Here is a 19,896-nt window from a genome sequence, read left to right on the forward strand (position 1 = left end):
ATATGGGTCTTGCTTATGATAAGGTTATGAGTTTTGACCGCTGGTGCACATATAAAAATATAACTGATGATTTTAACAGCTTGTAAGAGTTGGTTTTAATTGAAGATTTCAGAGGGTGCGTGCCTGATGACATAAAGAGATATTTAGATGAAAAGGATGCTGCCACTTTTCAGGAGTCTGCTGGATTAGCAGATGAGCTTGCTTTAACTTAGAAGGTTAAGTTTATCCCGAATAAGAGCTTCCAAAAGAGTAGCAGGGATCACCAGGGTAATCCAGAAATTAAAGCTGGAACTAGTTACAAGAGTAAGGATGAAGGGAAGCAGTTGAAGGAGAAATTTTCTGGTCTTCCTGGTTACTATTGTAAGAAAACTGTTTATATAATGGCTCTGTGGAGGCTCTTTAGGAAAAAGGAAAAGGAGGCAGTCCCGAATGCCTGTGATCAGTATGTCGAAGCACCAGTAAACCCACAGGGTTCTGAACATTCTGTTAAGGCTCAGAAAGGAAAAAGGAAAAGGAAGCAGTCCCGAATGCCTGTGATCAGTCTGTTGAAGCACCAGTAAACCCACAGGGTTCTGAACATTCTGCTGAGGCTCAAATAAGCATTTGAGAGGTCTGACCCAGTTAAGAAGAGATTCGATCATTTTACGTCAGATGGGATTGTATTATTAAAGGAAGGGTCAACCCCGGTACCACTGAAAACTGTTTGAGATACAGGGGCTTCTCAGTCACTTATATGAGACAGCATTCCAAAGTTTGGTGATGAGACTGAAACAGGTGAGGTAAATCTTATTAAAAGCATTGGAGGCGGTGTGGGTTCTGTTCCATTGTACAAATTAACTTTACAGTCAGGGTTGGTTTCGGGACTTGTTAAAATCGGATTGTGCTCCAGTTTACCGGTGGGAGATGTTACTTTGCTGTTAGGGAATGACCTGGCAGATGGTAAAGTTGTTCCTGCATTGCTGTTGACAACTAACCCAACCACTGACGACCCACAGATGGATTTTAACATTTATCCTTCCTGCCAAGTAACTCGAAGTATGGTTAAAAAGTCTGCCGACACAGACGGTTCTGTGCAGCATGATTCTGATACCCATGATAGCCAAAATCGGGATTCAGGTTATGATGAATGTCAGGGAGTTTTCTGCCTTCATTGTTTTAACAGGATTCAGGTAGTAAGTCTGATGAGAAAGATTTATCCCTGTCTAGGAAGGAGTTTATAGCAGAACAGAACCGAGACCCTGAGATTGAAGCTTTAAAAGAAACAGCTCTCTCAGATGATGTGATTCAGAAAGTGCCAGTAGGGTATTATCTCAAGGATGGAGTGTTAATGATGAAGTGGAGGCCACCGGCTATACCTGCGAGTGTTGAATGGGCAATTGTTCACCAAGTTGTAGTTCCTAAAGTTTATAGGGCTGAAATTTTCACTTTGGCCCACAGTATACCCTTAGGTGGCCATATTGGAATGAATATAACTGTAAACAGGTTTATGAAATAATTGTACTGGCCTAATTTGAGGAAAGATGTGACCTTTTTCAAACATGTCACACTTGCCCATTTGTGGGTAAACCCCACTAGGTCACCCCAGTGGCCCCACTGTGGTTTATACGTGCATTCGGTGAGCCCTTTTCTAAATTTATAGTGGACTGCGTTGGCCCATTGGCAAAGTCTAAAGCTGGCCATCATTATCTGCTAACTATTATGTGTACTGCATCCAGATTCCCAGAGGCAATACCACTCAGGAATATTAAAGCTAAAACTGTAGCGAAAGTTCTTACCAAGCTGTTTTTTTTAATACATTTTCTGGATTGCCTAAAGAAATCCAGTCTGATCAAGAAAGTAATTTTACACCTGGATTATTTCAGTAGGTAGTTTATGAATTAGGCGCTGAACAAATAACATCATCTGTGCACCATCTGGAATCACAAGGGCTGTAGAAAGTTTTCATTCTACACTCAAAACAATGATTAAGACATACTTTATTGAAAATGGAAAGACTGCGATGAAGGAATATATTTGCTTTTGTTCTCAGTAAGAGAGTCGGTACAGGATCACTGGGCTTTAGTTCACTTGAACTATTTGGTTGTAGACTGAGGGGACCTTTGACTTGTTAAAGGAACAGTGGATTGATGGGGATGTACATGTTAACTGGTTAGACTATGTTTTGAAGTTCAATCATAAACTACACCAAGCGTGTAGTCTCATGAGACAAAACTTAAAGATTTCTCAAAACAAAATGAAGTGTTGGTTTGATAAGCGGGCTTGTGAAAGAAAATAGCAGGTGGGGGATATCTTCTCTTATCTCCAATGTTGATGAATCCACTCCAGGTGAAATTCAATGGACTGTATGAAATAGGCTCTCAAATTAATGATGTGAATTATGTTATTAAAACACCCGACTGACGTAACTAACACAAGTTGTACACATAAATATGATAAATCCTTATTTTGACAAACAGGCACCATCTGTGTGTGTTGTTGTCAAAACATATGCATCTGGTAACCCTGAGAATGAAACAATTGACTCGTCTGAGACTTTTCACAAGCCAAACATGGTCCCAGTTAGGCTAATGAACTCGGTTGTTCCAGAAAACATTGATAACAAGTTGTCTCATCTGCAGCCAAAGCAACAACAACAGCTGAAGGAATTAATTCTGAAGTTTAAAGATTTATTTCCCGATGTTCCCAAGCAAACCACGGTCGCAGTTCATGATGTAGATATTGGTCAAGCCAAACCAATTAAACAACACACATATCGCATGAACGTAGAAAAGTGTAAATTAGCAGAGCAAGAATTTGAAAATATGCTGGTAAATGGTATTATTAGTCATTCATCATCAGATTGGAGTCACCCTGTATTATTGTGCCCAAACCTGATGGTAGTGTTAGATTTTGCACTGATTATGGGAAGGTAAATGCAGCAACAAAAAGAGATGCCTATCCTATCTCTAGGGTGGATGATTGCATCGATAAAGCTGGAAAAGCTAAATTTCCAACAAAGATTGATCTGTTGAAAGGGTATTGGTGTGTTCCATTGATGCAGAGAGGTAGAGAAATTTCTGCGTTTGTGAAACCTTCTGAGTTGTATGAATACAATGTTTTACCTTTTGGAAGGCAAAATGCTCCATGAACATTCCAGAGAATGATTGATTTTGTTATTCGAAGATTAGAACAGACAGATGCCTATATTGATGACTTCGTCACAGGGAGTGACACTTGGGAAGAGCATATCTCTGCAGTAGAAAAGCTGTTTGACAGGCTTTTCCAGGCCAGCCTTACAGGTAACTTGGCTAAGAGTGAATTTTGCCATGCCACTGTGACCTATCTTGGCTATGTTATAGCTCAAGGCAAATGGGCGCCTGTTCAGGCAAAAGTCCAGGCAATTTCTCAAGTTCCTATTCTGACTGGTAAGAAGGCTCTTAGAAGGTTTCTGGGAATGGATGGATATTATCGTAAGTTCTGTAAGAACTTTGCTGATATCGCTCTTCCTCTGACTAATCTCCTGTAGAAGGGTGAAAAGTTTCTTCGGAGCGAACCTCGTCAGTAGGCATTTGATCGATTGAAAGCCGTTTCTATGTTATTCACCTCTGCTCTGACTTTACAAAGCCATTTTCTATAGCTGTGGATGCCAGTGATGAAGCTGCCGGGGCAATGTTATTACAAAAAGATGATGATGATGTTGAATATCCTGTAGCTTACTTTTCGAGAAAATTCAATGAGCATCAAAGAAATTATTCCACCTTAGCGGGTCATTTTTGACATTTAAGAAAAACCTGGACAGGTATATGGATGAGAGGGGCTTGGGTTGATATGGCCCAGGTGCAGGTGAGTGGGACTAGGCAGAAAAATGGTTCGGCACAGCCAAGAAGGGCCAAAAGGCCTGTTTCTGTGCTGTAATGTTCTATGGTTCTTAGAGAAAGAGTTGTTGTCTCTCATCTTGGCCTTGCGGCATTTCGATGTCTGTGTTTGTCCTGAGAAGAAACCTCTTGTAGTTTATACTGATCATAATCTGTTGGTGTTTTTCATTCAGGTAATGGGCAAAACCAGATGATTGTTAAACTAGAGTCTGATTTTGCAAGAATATGGTATTGTGATAATGCATATGAAAAGCACGGACAATATCATTGCCGATTGTCTTTCCAGATAAATGTTTTGTGTGAGGGGAAGTGTTATGAATCCTAAGTTTCGTTTGCTGTGGACTGTCATTTTAAGAGAGTGCCTGAGTGAGGTGCGGACTAACAATGACGTCAGCCGCTGACTTTCTCAGCTCACTTTCGATTTTTACAGACAGAGAGAGAGCTCAAGGAGGCGGGACTGTCTGACTTGCAGCTTGTTTACATTACTTGCAGTTTGTTTCGTTTTAAGCGAGGAGACAGACACTCACAGTTAGAAGGACGCAAAAAAAGAGAACAAAAGGATTTAGACAAGGAAGCTAGTGGCCAAGGGTCACTGTTTGGAACTCTCCTGTGCCCACAAGGGCGGTTTGATTATCGATCCAGTGCACATCGAATGTGTGGCTGTCACCACGAATAATCCACAGGAGTGGATTTTGTTTGGGGAATCCTGTGGTGACCACTTATGTGTTAAACCTTGCCTGGGTATGTGGTGTGGCGATTCACTTGAAAACGATATCCCCTAGGAAATCTAAAATTCAAACAACAACACAAACAAAATGCTGGTGGAACACAGCAGGCCAGGCTGCATCTATAGGGAGAAGTCCGAGACCGAGACCCTTCATCAGGACAAACCGAAAGGAAAGGTAGTAAGAGGTTTGAAAGTAGTGGGGGGAGGAGGAAATGCGAAATGATAGGAGAAGACCGGAAGTGGTGGGATGAAGCTAAAAGCTGGAGAGGAGATTGGTGAAAGTGATACAGAGCTGGAGAAGGGAAAGGATCATGGAACGGGAGGCCTCTGGAGAAAGAAAGGTGGGGGGGGGGGCAGATGGAGAACTGGTAATCAACTAAATATGTCAGGGATAGGCTAAGAAGGGGAGGAGGAGCATTAACGGAAGTTAGACATTTTAATTACTTGTCCCATTCCCATTCTGATATGTCTATCCATGGGCTCCTCTATTGTCAAAATGAATCCAAACTCAGGTTGAAGGAACAACACCTTATCTACCGGCTGGGTAGCCTCCAAGCTGTTGCCATGAACATTGACTTCTCTACTTCCGTTAATGCCCCTCCTCCCCTTCTTACCCCATCCCTGAAATATTTAGTTATTTGCATGTTCTCCATCTCCCTGTGGTACACAAGTCAGTTCACACGAGGGAGAGGCCGTTCTCCTGCTCCGTGTGCGGGAAGGAATTCACTTGGTCATCTCAACTGAAGTTACATCAGAGAGTTCACACCGGGGAAAAGCCGTTCACCTGCTCAGACTGGGGGAAGGGATTCACGGTCATCAGACCTACTGGCACACCAACGAGTTCACATCGGGGATCGGCCGTTCACCTGCTCAGACTGTGGGAAGGGATTCACGGTCATCCGACCTACTGGCACACCAACGAGTTCACACCGGGGAGCGGCCGTTCACCTGCTCAGACTGTGGGAAGGGATTCACGGTCATCCGACCTACTGGCACACCAACGAGTTCACACCGGGGAGCGGCCATTCACCTGCTCCGACTGTGGGAAGGGATTCGAATAATCCGCAGGAGTGGATTTTGTTTGGGCTATCCTGTGGAGACCACTTACGTGTTACCCCTTGCCTGGGTGTGTGGTGTGGCGATTCACTTGAAGACGATATCCCTAAAAGCAAACATGAGGTCATCTCAACTACGGGGACACCAGCGAATTCACACTGGGTAGAGTCTGATCACCTGCTCGGACTTTGGGAAGAGATTCTCTCAGCCAAATCAACCAAATGTGCATCACTGACTTTACACTGGGGAGAGGCTGTTCACCTACTGTGAATGTGGGAAGCGATTCGCTTATTCATCTAACCTTATGTAACTCTCGCTTCGGCTGGCAGCTTAATATAGGAGGTGATAGCCCCTCTCCACCAGGCCAAACTTCAGAAATCTCATTTGGGTGGATGCTGCGTGATGTGTCCCCTGTTACAAATCAGTACTGTACCCCGAAATAACAAATGGTACACAACATTTGATTAACCAATTGAGCTTTATAATTCTTACTTTGACTGAGGCAAAGATGTACAGTGTATCGGTAAAGTTTCCTGTAACATTTGACTTCATTGTGAAGTCTTATCTTGCACCTTCTATCTCACTGAGTTTTCAAAGAATCAGTTTCTGTTTGCTGGAACGAGAAGAGGTTTCATTGAATGCAACACCTGGTGGGGTAAGAGTTATAAGCTACGATCATAGGGTATGGCAGAATAGATTCTAGCATTTTGTTACGAACAGTAACACTTTAGAAACGAACCAGCAGGAACAAACTGCACTCGAGTCTGGTTTTAGAAACATAGAAACATAGAAAATAGGTGTAGGAGTAGGCCATTCGGCCCTTCGAGCCTGCACCGCCATTCAGTATGATCATGGCTGATCATCCAACTCAGAGCCCTGTACCTGCTTTCTCTTCATACCCCGATCCCTTTAGCAACAAGGGCCATATCTAACTTCCTCAATTATAGCCAATGAACCGGCCTCAGCTGTTTTCTGTGGCAGAGAATTCCACAGATTCACCACGCTCTGCGTGAAAAAGTTTTTCCTCATCTCGGTCCAGAAAGGCTTCTCCTTTATCCTTAAACGGTGACTCCTCATTCTGGACTTCCCTAACATCGGAAACAATCTTCCTGCATTTAGCCTGTCCATTCCCTTTAGAATTTTATATGTTTCAGTAAGATTCCCCCTCAATCTTCTAAATTCCAGTGAGTATAAGCCTAGTCGATCCAGTCTTTCTTTATATGAAAGTCCTGCCATACAGGAATCAATCTGGTGAACCTTCTCTGTACTCCCTCTATGGCAAGAATGTCTTTCCTCAGATTAGGGGAAGAAAACTGCACACAATATCCCAGGTGAGGTCTCACCAAGGCCTTGTACAACTGCAGTAGAACCTCCCTGCTCCTGTCATTCAAATCCTTTTGCTATGAATGCCAACATACCATTTGCCTTTTTCACTGCCTGCTGTACCTGCATGCCCACCTTCAATGACTGGTGTACAATGACACCCAGGTCTCGTTGCACCTCCCCTTTTCCTAATCGGCCACCGTTCAGATAATAATCTGTTTTCCTATTCTTGCAACCAAAGTGGATAACCTCACATTTATCCACATTCAATTGCATCTGCCATGAATTTGCCAACTCACCTAACATATCTAAGTAACTCTGCATCCTCTTACCATCCTCCTCACAGCTAACACCACCGCCCAGCTTCGTATCATCTGGAAACTTGGAGTTGCTGCACTTAATTTCCTCGTCTAAATCATTAATATATATTGTAAACAAATGGGGTCCCAGCACTGAGCCTTGCGGTACCCCACTAGTCCGTGCCTGCCATTCTGAAAAGGTCCCGTTTACACCCACTCTTTGCTTCCTGTCTGCCAACCAATTCTCTATCCACATCAATACCATACCCCCAATACCGTGTGCTTTAAGTTTACACACTAATCTCCTGTGTGGTACCTTGTCAAAAGCCATTTGAAAATCTAAATATACCACATCCACTGGCTCTCTCCTATCCACTCTACTAGTTACATCTTTAAAAAATTCTATGAGATTCGTCAGACATGATTTTCCTTTCACAAATCCAGGCGGACTTTGTTCGATGGTTTCACCTCTTTCCAAATGTGTTGTTATCACATCTTTGATAACCGACTCTAGCATTTTCCCCACCACCGACGTCAGACTAACCGGTCTATAATTCCCCGGTTTTTCTATCCCTACTTGCTTAAAAAGTGGCGTCACATTAGCCACCCTCCAATCCTCAGGAACTAATCCAGAATCTAAGGAGTTTTGAAAAATTATCACTACTGCATCCACAATTTCTTGGGCTATTTCCTCAGCACTCTGGGATGCAGACCATCTGGCCCTGGGGATTTATCTGCCTTTAATCCCTTCAATTTACCTAACACCACTGCCCTACTAACACGTGTTTCCCTCAGTTCCTCACTCTCACTAGAACCTCGGTCACCTACTATTTCCGGAAGATTATTTATGTCCTCCTTAGTGAAGACAGAACCAAAGTATTTATTCAATTTGTCTGCCATGTCTTTGTTCCCTATGATCAATTCACCTGTTTCTGACTCTAAAGGACCTATATTTGTCTTGACCAATCTTTTTCTTTTCATATATCTATAAAAGCTTTTACAGTCAGTTTTTATGTTCCCTGCCAGCTTTCTCTCATAATCTTTTGTCCCTTTCCTAATTAAGCCCTTTGTCCTCCTCTGCTGGTCTCTGAATTTCTCCCTGTCCTCAGGTGTGCCGCTGTTCTTTTTGCTAATTTATATGTTTCTGCTTTGGACATGATACTATCCCTAATTTCCCTTGTCAGCCACGGGGACACTACCTTCCCTGGTTTATTCTTTTCCAAACTGGGATGAATAATTGTTGTAGTACATCCATGCGATCTTTAAATGCTTGCCATTGTATATCCACCGTCAACCCTTTAAGTATCATTTCCCAGTCTATCCTAGCTAATTCACGTCTCACACCTTCAAAGTTACCCTTCTTTAAGTTCAGAACTTTTGTTTCTGAATTAACTGTGTCAATCTCCATCTTAATGAATAATTCCCCCATATTATGGTCACTCTTACCCAAGAGGCCTCGCACGACAAAATTGCTATCTAACCCTTCCTCATTGCTCAATACCCAATCTAGAATGGCCTGCTCTCTAGTTGGTTCCTCGACATGTTAGTTCAGAAAACCATCCCGCATACATTCCAAGAAATTCTCTTCCTCAGCACACATACCAATTTGGTTCACCCAATCTATGTGTAGATTACGTCACCCATTATAACTACTGTTCATTTATTGCACGCATTTCTAATTTCTTGTTTAATGCCTTCCCTAACCTCACTACTACTGTTAGTTGGCCTGTACACAACTCTCACCAGCGTTTTCTGCCCCCTAGTGTTATGCAGCTCTACCCATATCGATTCCACATCCTCCAGGCTAATATCCTTCCTTTCCATTGCATTAATCTCCTCTCTAACCAGAAATGCTACCCCACCTCCTTTTCTTTCCTGTCTATCCCTCCTGAATATTGAATATTCCTCGATGTTGACCTTCCATCCTTGGTCGCCCTGGAGCCATGTCTCTGTGATCCCATCTATATCGTACTAATTAATAACGATCTGCACATTCAATTCATCCACCTTGTTACGAATGCTCCATTCATTGACACACAAAGCCTTCAGGCATGTTTACACAACACTCTTAGCCCTTATACAATTATGTTGAAAAGTGGTTCTTTTTGTTTTTTGCCCTGGATTTGCCTGCCTACTATTTCTACTTTTTACCTTACTACTTTTTGCTTCTACCCTCATTTTACACACCTCTGTCTACCTGCTCTTGTTCCCATCCCCCTGCCACGTTAGTTTAAATCCTCCTGAACAGCAGTTGCAAACTCTCCCCCTAGGACATTGGTTCCAGACCAGACCCGGTGCCGACCTTCTTGTTTATACCGGTCCCACCTCCCCCAGAACTGGCTCCAATATCTCAGAAATTTGAATCCCTCCCCCTTGCACCATTTTTCAAGCCACGTATTCATCTGAAATATCCTCCTATTTCGGCTCTGATTTGCACGTTTTTGAAGTTAAAACCATTATCTTCATCAGTAGCTACTTACAATATAGTAACTTAAGCAAGATATGTGTGTATATGTATGTGTAAGTATAACTCCCAAACTATTGAGCTTGGTGGTGGGTGGTGGTGGGTGGAGGGGGGGGTGCGTGTAGCAAGGCTTAGAGTCTTGAGATGGTAAAGTATGACAGTGCAGTTCATTCATGGAATAAGGGATGGGAGAGAGACATTTGTAATCCAGGGCAAATACAGAGAGATGGCGATTACGTTGAATTCCATCGGTTCCACGGTGGTAAAATGAGAGAACAGTCGCCGTCGATTTTATCCGTCGCCGTTCCAAATCCACTTATGAATTATCACCGAAAGTGACTTGTCACAGGGATCAACAATACACACAAAATGCTGGTGTAACACAGCAGACCAGGCAGCATCTATAGGGAGAAGCGCTGTCGTAGTTTCGGGCCGAGACCCTTCGTCAGGACTAACCTAAAGGGAAAATAGTAAGAGATTTGAAGGTCGTGGGGGGGAGGGGGAAATGAGAAATGATAGGAGAAGTCCGGAGGAGGTGGGATGAAGCGAAGAGCTGGAAAGGTGATTGGCGAAAGTGATACGGAGCTGGAGAAGGGAAAGGATCATGAGACGGGAGTCCTCGGGAGTAAGAAAGGAGTTTGGGGGGGGGGGGACACCAGAGGGAGATGGAGAACAGGCAAAAAAATAAATATGTCTGGGATGGGGTAAGAAGGGAAAGAGGGGCATTAACGGAAGTTAGAGAGGTCAATGTTCATGCCATCAGGTTGGAGGTTACCCAGTCGATTATAAGGTGTTGTTCCTCCAACCTGAGTTTGGATTCATTTTGACAATTGAGGAGGTCATGGATAGGCATATCAGAATGGGAATGGGACGTGTAATTAAAATGTCTAACTTCTGATAATGTCCCTCCTCCCCTTCTTACCCCATCTGTGACATGTTTAGTTGTTTACCTGTTCTCCATCTAACCGCCCCCCCTTTCTTTCTCCCGAATCCTCCCGTCCCATGATCCTTTCCCTTCTCCAGCTCTGTATCACTTTCGCCAATCACCTTTCCAGCTCTTAGCTTCATCCCACCCCCTCCGGTACTCTCCTATCATTTCGCAATTCCTCTCCCCCCACTACTTTCAAATCTCTTACTATCTTACCTTTCGGTTAGTCATGACGAAGGGTCTCGGCCCGAAACGTCGACAGCGCTTCTCCCTATAGATGCTGCCTGGTCTGCTGTGTTACACCAGCATTTTGTGTGTGTTGTTGTTTGAATTACAGATTTCCTCGTGTGTGTCACAGGGATATCGTCTTCAAGTGAATCGCCACACCACATACCCAGGCAAGGTTTAACACGTAAGTGGTCTCCACAGGATTCCCCAAACAAAATCCACTCCTGTGGATTATTTGAGGTGACAGGTACACATTCGATGTGCACTGGATCGATAATCAAACCACCCTTGTGGGCACAGGAGAGTTCCAAACAGTGACCCTTGGCCACTAGCTTCCTTGTCTGAATCCTTTTGTTCTCTTTCTTTGTCTCTTTCTGACTGTGAGTGTCTGTGTCCTCGCTTAAAACGAAACAAACTCCGAGTAATGTAAACAAGCTGCAAGTCAGACAGTCCCGCCTCCTTGAGCTCTCTCTCTCTCTCTCTGTAAAAATCAAAAGTGAGCTGAGAAAGTCAGCGGCTGACGTCATTGTTAGTCCCCACCACACTCAGGCACTCTCTTAAAGTGACAGTCCACAGCAAACGAAATTTAGGAATTCATAACACTTCCCCTCACACAAAAAATTATTTTTGCTCTAAAAGTGAAAATTTTAACTGCAAGCTACCGTATGTAAGACAATGCATGTATGGTTATCATGTAACACATTGCAGAGTCGTATACAAATACCAGATTGTGCTTCACTATTAAAACTGTAAGCTCAGAATCTGGAAAGACAATCGGCAATGATATTGTCCGTGCTTTTCATATGCGTTATCACAATACCATATTCTTGCAAAATCAGACCCTAGTTTAACAATCATCTGGTTTTGTCCTTTACCTTAATAAAAAGCACCAACAGATTATGATCAGTATAAACTACAAGAGATTTCTTCTCAGGACAAACATCGACATCAAAATGCCGCAAGGCCAAGATGAGTGACAACAACTCTTTCTCTAATAACCATAGGGCATTACAGCAAAGAAACAGGCCTTTTGGCCCTTCTTAGCTGTGCCGAACCATTTTTCTGCCTGCCCCCACTCACCTGCACCTGGGCCATGTCCCTCCAAGCCCCTCTCATCCATATATCTGTCCAAGTTTTTCTTAAATGTCAAAACTGAGCCCGCTAAGGTGGAATAATTTCTTTGATGCTGATTGAATTTTCTCGAAAAGTTAGCTACGGGATGTTCAACATCATCATCATCTTTTTGTAATAACACTGCCCCGGCAGCTTCATCACTGGCATCCACAGCTATAGAAATTGGTTTTCTAAAGTCAGGTGCCCTGAGCACAGGTTAATGACATAAAAATGGCTTTCAATCAATCAAATGCCTCCTGACAACGCTCGGTCCAAATAAACTTTTGACCCTTCTTCAGGAGATTAGTCAGAGGAAGAGCGATATTAGTAAAGTTCTTGCTGAACTTTATCCAACCATTCCCAGAAACCTTCTTAGAGCCTTCTTACCAGTCGGAATAGGAACTTCAGAAATTGCCTGGACTTTTGCCTGAACAGGAGCCCACTTGCTTTGACCTACAACATAGCCAAGATAAGTCACAGTGGCATGACAAAATTCACTCTTAGCTAAATGTAAGGCTGGCCTGGGGAAGCCTGTTAAACAGCTTTTCTACTGCAGAGATATGCTCTTCCCAAGTGTCACTCCCTGTGACTAAGTCATCAATATAGGCATCTGTGTGTTCTGACCCTCGAATTACAAAATCAAACTTTCTCTGAAATGATCCTGGACCATTTTTCATTCCAAACGGCAAAACATTGTATTCATACTACCCAGAAGGTGTCACAAATGCAGAAATTTCTCTACCTCTGTCCATCAATGGAACACACCAATATCCTTTCAACAGATCAATCTTTGTTGGAAATTTAGCTTTTCCAACCTTATCGATGCAATCATCCACCCTAGGGATAGGATAGGCATCTGTTTTTGTTACTGCATTTACCTTTCTATAACCAGTGCAAAATCTAATACTGCCATCAGGTCTGGGCACAATAACGGGCGGGTGACTCCAATATGATGCTGAAGGATTAATAATACCATTTTCCAGCATATTTTCAAATTCGTACTCAGCCAATTTACACTTTTCTACTTTCATACGATATTGGTGTTGTTTAATAGGTTTAGCTTGACCAATATCTACATCATGTACTGCGACCATGGTTTGCTTGGGAACATCAGGAAATAAATCATTAAACTTCAGAATTAATTCCTTCAGCTGTTGTTGTTGCTTTGGCTGCAGATGAGCCAACCTGTTATCAAAGTTTTCTGGAACAACCGAGTTCATTGGCCTAACTGGGACCACGTTTGGCTTGTGAAAAGTCTCAGACGAGTCAATTGTTTCGTTCTCAGGGTTACCAGATTCATATGTTTTGACAACAACACTCACAGATGGTGCCTGTTCGTCAAAATAAGTCTTTATCATATTTATGTGTACAAACTGTGTTAGGTTACGTCAGCCGGGTGTTTTAATAACATAATTCACAACATTAATTTGAGAGCCTGTTTCATATTGAGTTTCACCTGGAGTGGATTCGTCAACATTGGAGATAAAATATGATAAGTTAAGATAAGATATCCCCCACCTGGTATTTTCCTTCGCAAGCCCACTTATCAAACCAACACTTCATTTTGTTTTGAGAAATTTTTGCGCTTGGTGTAGTTTTTTTTTTGAACTTCAAAATATAGTCTAACAAGTTAACATGTACATCCTCATCAATCCACTGTTCCTTTAATAAGGTCAAAGTTCCACTCAGTCTACAACCAAATAGAAGTTCAAGTGAACTAAAGCCCAGTGATCATGAACTGACTCTCTTATTGAGAACAAAAGCAAATATATTCCTTCATCACAGTCTTTCCATTTTAAACACATTATGTCTTAATCATTGTTTTGAGTGTAGAATGAAAACTTTCTACAGCCCTTGTGATTCCAGATGCTACGCAGTTGATGTTATTTGTTCAGCTCCTAGTTCATGAACTACCTACTGAAATAATCCAGGTGTAAAATTACTTTCTTGATCAGACTGGATTTCTTTAGGCAATCCAGAAAAAGTAAAAAAAAACTTGGTAAGAGCCTTCACCACGGTTTTAGCTTTAATATTCCTGAGAGGTATTGCCTTTGGGAAACTGGATGCAGTATACATAATACTTTGTATTTACTGATGCCCAGCTTTAGGCTTCGGCAATGGGCCAACACTATAACTTTAGAAAAGGGTTCACCGAATGCATGTATAGACCACAGTGGGGCTACTAGGGTGACCTGGTGGGGTTTACCCACAATTGGCAAGTGTGATAGGTTTGCAAAAGGTCATATCTTTCCTCAAATTAAGCCAGTAAAATTATTTCATAAACCTGTTCACAGTTATATTCACTCCAAAATGGCCACCTAAGAGCATACTGTGGGCCAAAGTTAAAATGATTGCCCTTAAAACTTTAGAAACTACAACTTAGCGAACAAGTGCCCATTCCTGACTCGCTGGTATAGCCGGTGGCCTCTACTTCCTCATTAACACTCCATCCTTGAGATAATACTCTACTGGCACTTTCTAAATCTCATCATCTGAGAGATCTGTTTATTTTAAAGCTTCAATATCAGGGTCTCGGTTCTGTTCTGTTATAATCTCCTTCCTAGACAGGGATAGATCTTTCTCATCAGACTTACTACCTGAATCCTGTTGAAACAATGAAGGCAGAAAAGTCCCTGGCAAGTCATGATAACAGGAATCCCGATTTTGGCTATCATGGGTATCAGAATCATGCTGCACAGAACCGTCTGTGTCGGCAGACATTTTAGCCAGACTTCGAGTTACTGTGCAGGAAGGATAAATGTTAAAATCCATCTGTGGGTCGACAGTGGTTGGGTTAGTTGTTAACTGCACTGCAGGAACAACTTTTCCATCTGCCAGGTCATTCCCTAACAGCAAAGTAATCCGATTTTAACAGGTCCCGAAACCAACCCTGACTGTAAAGTTACCTTGTACAATGGAACAGAAACCACACTGCCCCCAATGCCTTTAATAGATTTACCTCACCGGTTTCAGTCTCATCACAAAACTTTAGAACGCTGTCTAATATAAGTGACTTAGAAGCCCCTGTATCTCAAACAATTTTCAGTGGTACCGGGGTTGACCCTTCCTTTAATAATACAATTCATCTGACATAAAATAATCAAAGCTCTTCTTAAATGGGTCAGACCTCTCAAATCCTTATCTGAGTGTCAACAGAATGTCCAGGACTCTGTGGGTTTACTGGTGCTTCAACAGACTGATCACAGGCATTCGGGACTACCTCCTTTTCCTTTTTCTTCCCCAGAAGGCAAAAATTAGCCATCATATGACCAGCTTTCTTACAATAGTAACAAGTAAGACCAGAATATTTCTCCATCAACTGTTTCCCTTCATCCCTACACTTGTCACTAGTCCCAGCTTTAATTTCTGATTTGCCCTGGTGATCCCTGCTGCTCTTTTGGAAGCTCTTATTCGGGATAAATTTAACCTTATGAGTTAAAGCAAACTCATCTGCTGATCCAGCAGACTCCTGCAAAGTGGCAGCATCCTTTTCATCTAAATACGTCTTTATCGCATCAGGGATGCACCCTCTGAATTCTTCAATTAAAACCAACTCTTTCAAGCTGTTCAACTCATCATTTATATTTTCATATGTGCACTAGCGGTCAAAACACACAAACTTCTCATAAGCAAGTTCCATATAAGTCTGGTTCACAGACTTCCTCAAATTTGTAAACTTTTGCCTGTATGATTCTGGGACCAACTCATAAGCTTTGAGCACAGCCTGTTTCACCATGTCATAATCAGCTACTTCATCAACCGTCAAAGCGGAATAGGCTTGCTGAGCCTTCCCCTTAATTACACTTTGTAAGAGAATAGGCCAACCCTCTTTTGGCCAATTTAAACTTTAAACAACCTTCTCAAAATGCTGAAAGTCGAATCGAGATACCAATGAAACTTCCCGAATGGCCTTAAACTTATCACCAGAGTCTAACACTCGACCCCTTTGCTGCAATCTCCCTATCTTTTCCAGGCCGAACAGCCTCTGCCTTTCTGCCTCCTCTCTGTTTTTCTGCCTCTCTTCTGTTTTTCTGCCTCTCTAGTCTCAATCTGCCTCTGTCTTTCCGCAGCCGCCGCATTTAATTTTCTCACTTGTACGGGAGCTCAAGCTCACGAGGTTTACTTTCAGGAAACACCTCCAACTCCTCCATTTTAAACACACCCTCAGATTCATAATGTTCAGCTATTACACTCTGCATCTGTGCCCTCCTTATTGTCGATTTCACCGTAGCAAGTTTTAACCTTTTAGCAATACATAACAACTCAATCCTTCTGGGGTCCTCCAATGCCTCAGAGGCTGGCACTTCGAGACATCTATCAACATCCATTGCTACTGATTTTCCAAACACAAATGAATCAAAAGGAATTTCCCCAATGAAATCGATAATTAATGACTACGCCCCCTAATCTGTTAATATCCCGGACGCAGGCCTAATTTTGTTATGAATTGTAACGCTTTAGAAACGAACAGCAGCAATAGGCTACACCTGGAGTCTGTATTGATGTTAAAACTATCTTTATTAGAATCTATTTATTATATAGTAACTTAAACAAGATAAACAAAAGTGTTATGTGTATATATGTGTGTAAATATAACTCCCAGACTATTGAGCTCGGGGGAAACAAGACTTGGAGTCTTGAGCTGGCAAAGTATGAAAGCTCAGGTGATGAGAGAGATATTTGTAATCCAGCGTAAATGTTGAGAGAAGGCAATTATGTCGAATTCCACAGGTTTCATGGTGGTAAAACGAGACAGCAGTTGCTGTAGATTTTATCCTTCATCATTCCAAATCCACATACGAAATATCACGGAAAGTGACTTGTCACAAGGGGTATCGTCTTCAAGTGAATAACCTCACCACACCCGGGCAAGTGTTAATACATCAGTGGTCTTCACAGGATACCCCAAATCAGATCCTCTCCTACGGATCAAACGAGGTGACAACCACACATTTGAGTACGCTGAATCGATAATTAACCCACCCTTGTGGGCATAGGAAAGTTGCAATCAGTTACCCTTGGCCACTAGTTCCCTTGTTTTGATCCTTCCATTTTTCCTCCTTCGTCTCCATCTGACTCTGAGCGTCTGTGTTCTCGGTTAAAACTAAACAGCTGCGAGCGATGTAAACAAGCTACAAGTCAAACTGAAATAACTTTTTAATTTCTCTCTCTTAAAATGACAGCCACAGCAAACGAAACCCAGGAATTCATAACAACGGCCACTCCCCATTGTGAATTGACTGCTGTGCCAGTACTTGGGATGACTGAGTGAATACCTTCCCTCATTCTGAGCAGGTGAACGGCTTCTCCCCAGTGTGAACTCGCTGGTGACTCTGTAGGTTGTCTGACCGAGCGAATTTCTCCCCACAGGCTGAGCAGGTGAATGGCTCCTCCCCAGTGTGAACTCGCTGGTGTCTCTGTAGGCTGTCTGACCGAGCGAATCTCTCCCCACAGACAGAGCAGGTGAATGGCTTCTCCCCAGTATGAACTCGCTGATGACTCCGTAGGGTGGATGACTGAATGAATCCCTTACCACAGACTGAACAGGTGAATGGCTTCTCCCCAGTGTGAACTCGAATGTGTCTCTGTAGGTCGGATGACCGAGTGAATCGTTTCGCACATTCTGTGCAGGTGAACGGCCTCTCCCCAGTGTGAACCCGCTGGTGTGCCATAACGTCAGATGATTGAGTGAATCCGTTCCCACTAATTCAGCAGATCACCAGCCTCTACTCGGTGTGAACTGAACGGTGTGTCCACAGGCGAGAACCAATTGAATCCTTTCTCACACACAGAACAGGTGAATGGCCTTGCCCAGAGTGAACTTGATGATGCACCATCAGTTGAGATGTCCGAGTGAATCCATTCCCACTGTCTGAGCAGGTGAACGGATTTTCTCCTGTGTAAAATGATGGGCGTGCCAGTTGGTCAGATGACCGAATAAATCCCTCCCCACAGTCTGAGTAGGAAGGTTGTTCGATTGAATCCCTCGCTCCACTTCTTAAATATCTAGACAGGGACAGCAAAACTGGTGTGCTGTGTTTGAGATTCCTGGAGACAAATTCCTTCCCGTTTTTAACCTGTAAAATAATTTACAAAGTCCATCAATGGCTGTAGGACAACATTTCAGATGAGATTGCTTGAGTCGCCAAGTTTTGATCTGGCTGTTCCTCACTGTTACAATGAGGTTGAACCCAAGTTGGACAGAGAAATCATCTCCTGATTGGGCAGAGTATCTGGAATCCTGGTATCTGGAATTACCATCAATTCCCTGATGCTCTTCCTGTTTCTATAAGAATGGGGCATTTCTGCCATCTGCAATTTGTAACCTGGTTCAGTTTGACTCTCTCCATTGGTATTATTCCCTGTTCCTGCTGAGCTGCATGGGTGCCTGGCCCCACAGTAACTGAAACACTCTCATGAAATTTGTATTCTTGACGTGCATCTGGGATTTTATTTTATGTATTATTAACTTAAAGTTCCACAATCTTAACGCGATATAAAAAATCCCCGAAGAGGTGAATGGTTGGTCTGCACAGCTGTTAAAAGGACTTAGAGTGAATATTAGTATTACTTCAGGTTCTTGTGGAAAATTACATTACAGAAACAATTGTGCTGAACTAATTAAACTGCCCACTCCCTACCGTCCAGATACCTACACGACCTCTTAAATGTTGAAAACATGCTCACATGGACCCATCTGTGCTGGCTGCTCATTCCACACCCGGATGACCGTCTGTGTGAAGAAGTTTCCCCTCATGTTCCCCTCAACATTTCACCTTTCACCCTTAACCCATGGCCTCTGGTTGTAGTCCCGCACCATCTCAGTGGTAAAAGCCAGCTAAGGGGGATAGGGGGCGTCCGTGGACGACAAGGGAAGTCAAGGACAGTATAAAAATAAAAGAGAAGATGTATAACATAGCAAAGATGAGAGTGAAGCAAGAGGATTGGGAAACTTTGAAAGAGCAACAGAAGATAACTAAAAAGGCAATACGGGGAGAAAATACTAAATTCTAAATTCTCCTTCTAAATTCCTGTGTATACCAGCCTGGCTTTCCCGGCTCCTGTTTGATTCTTACTGAGAGAGAGAGAGGGGGGCGGAACTATTTGACGATGCAGCGTGTTTACACTTGCTTGCAGCTTGTGTTTACACAGCTCACAGTTTGTTTTATTTACGCAAGGACAGTCACAAACACACTCAGCCAGAGAGAAAGAAAGAAGATGGAAAGTTCGAAACAAAGGGCCTAGTGGCCAAAGGCCACTGTTTGGACTCTCGTATGCCCACAAGGTGAGTTGATTATTGATCCAGCGTATACCGAATGTGTGATTGTCACTTTGTTTGATCCAATGGAGTAGATCTGTTGGTTTGGGAGTATCCTGTGAGGACCACTTGTGCTAACCCTTGCCTGGGTGTGGTAATTCACTTGAAGAGGTACCCCTGTGACCAATCACTGTTGGTGATAATTCGTATAATCCATCTGGGGATTTTGTTGGAGTATCCCGTGGCTACCACTTTTGTTAACCCTTAGCTGGATTCGGGTGTGTTATGTGGTAAACACTTGTGAGAAGGGATATTCTGTGGAAATCACTGTCGGTAATACTTTGTGTGTTGGGTCTGGATTGGGAGTACCTTGCGGAATCTACCTGTGTGTTAACCCTTGCCTGGGTGGTAGTTCCTTCTGCAGACAGTACTCCTGTGATAAGCTGCTTCTGGTGATAATTCGTATGTGGATTTAGAACAACGACGGATAAGACCTACAGCGACTGTTATCCTGTTTTACCACTGTGGAATTTGTGGAATTCAACGTAATTGCCTTCTCTTGACATTCACCTTGGATTACAAATATCTCTCTCTCGTCATTGATTCCGTGGATGAACTGAATTTCACAGATTGCCATCTCAAGAGT

At 42.9% G+C, this 19,896-nt stretch overlaps 1 pseudogene; it reads left to right on the forward strand.

Moving 5' to 3' along the window:
* The window catches only part of LOC140721267 (uncharacterized), a 147,563-nt pseudogene that overhangs the window by 84,860 nt on the left and 42,807 nt on the right, over window positions 1-19,896 (forward strand).

The sequence above is a fragment of the Hemitrygon akajei genome, unplaced genomic scaffold (assembly GCF_048418815.1).
Source record: "Hemitrygon akajei unplaced genomic scaffold, sHemAka1.3 Scf000053, whole genome shotgun sequence".
NCBI classification, from domain to species: Eukaryota; Metazoa; Chordata; class Chondrichthyes; order Myliobatiformes; family Dasyatidae; genus Hemitrygon; species Hemitrygon akajei.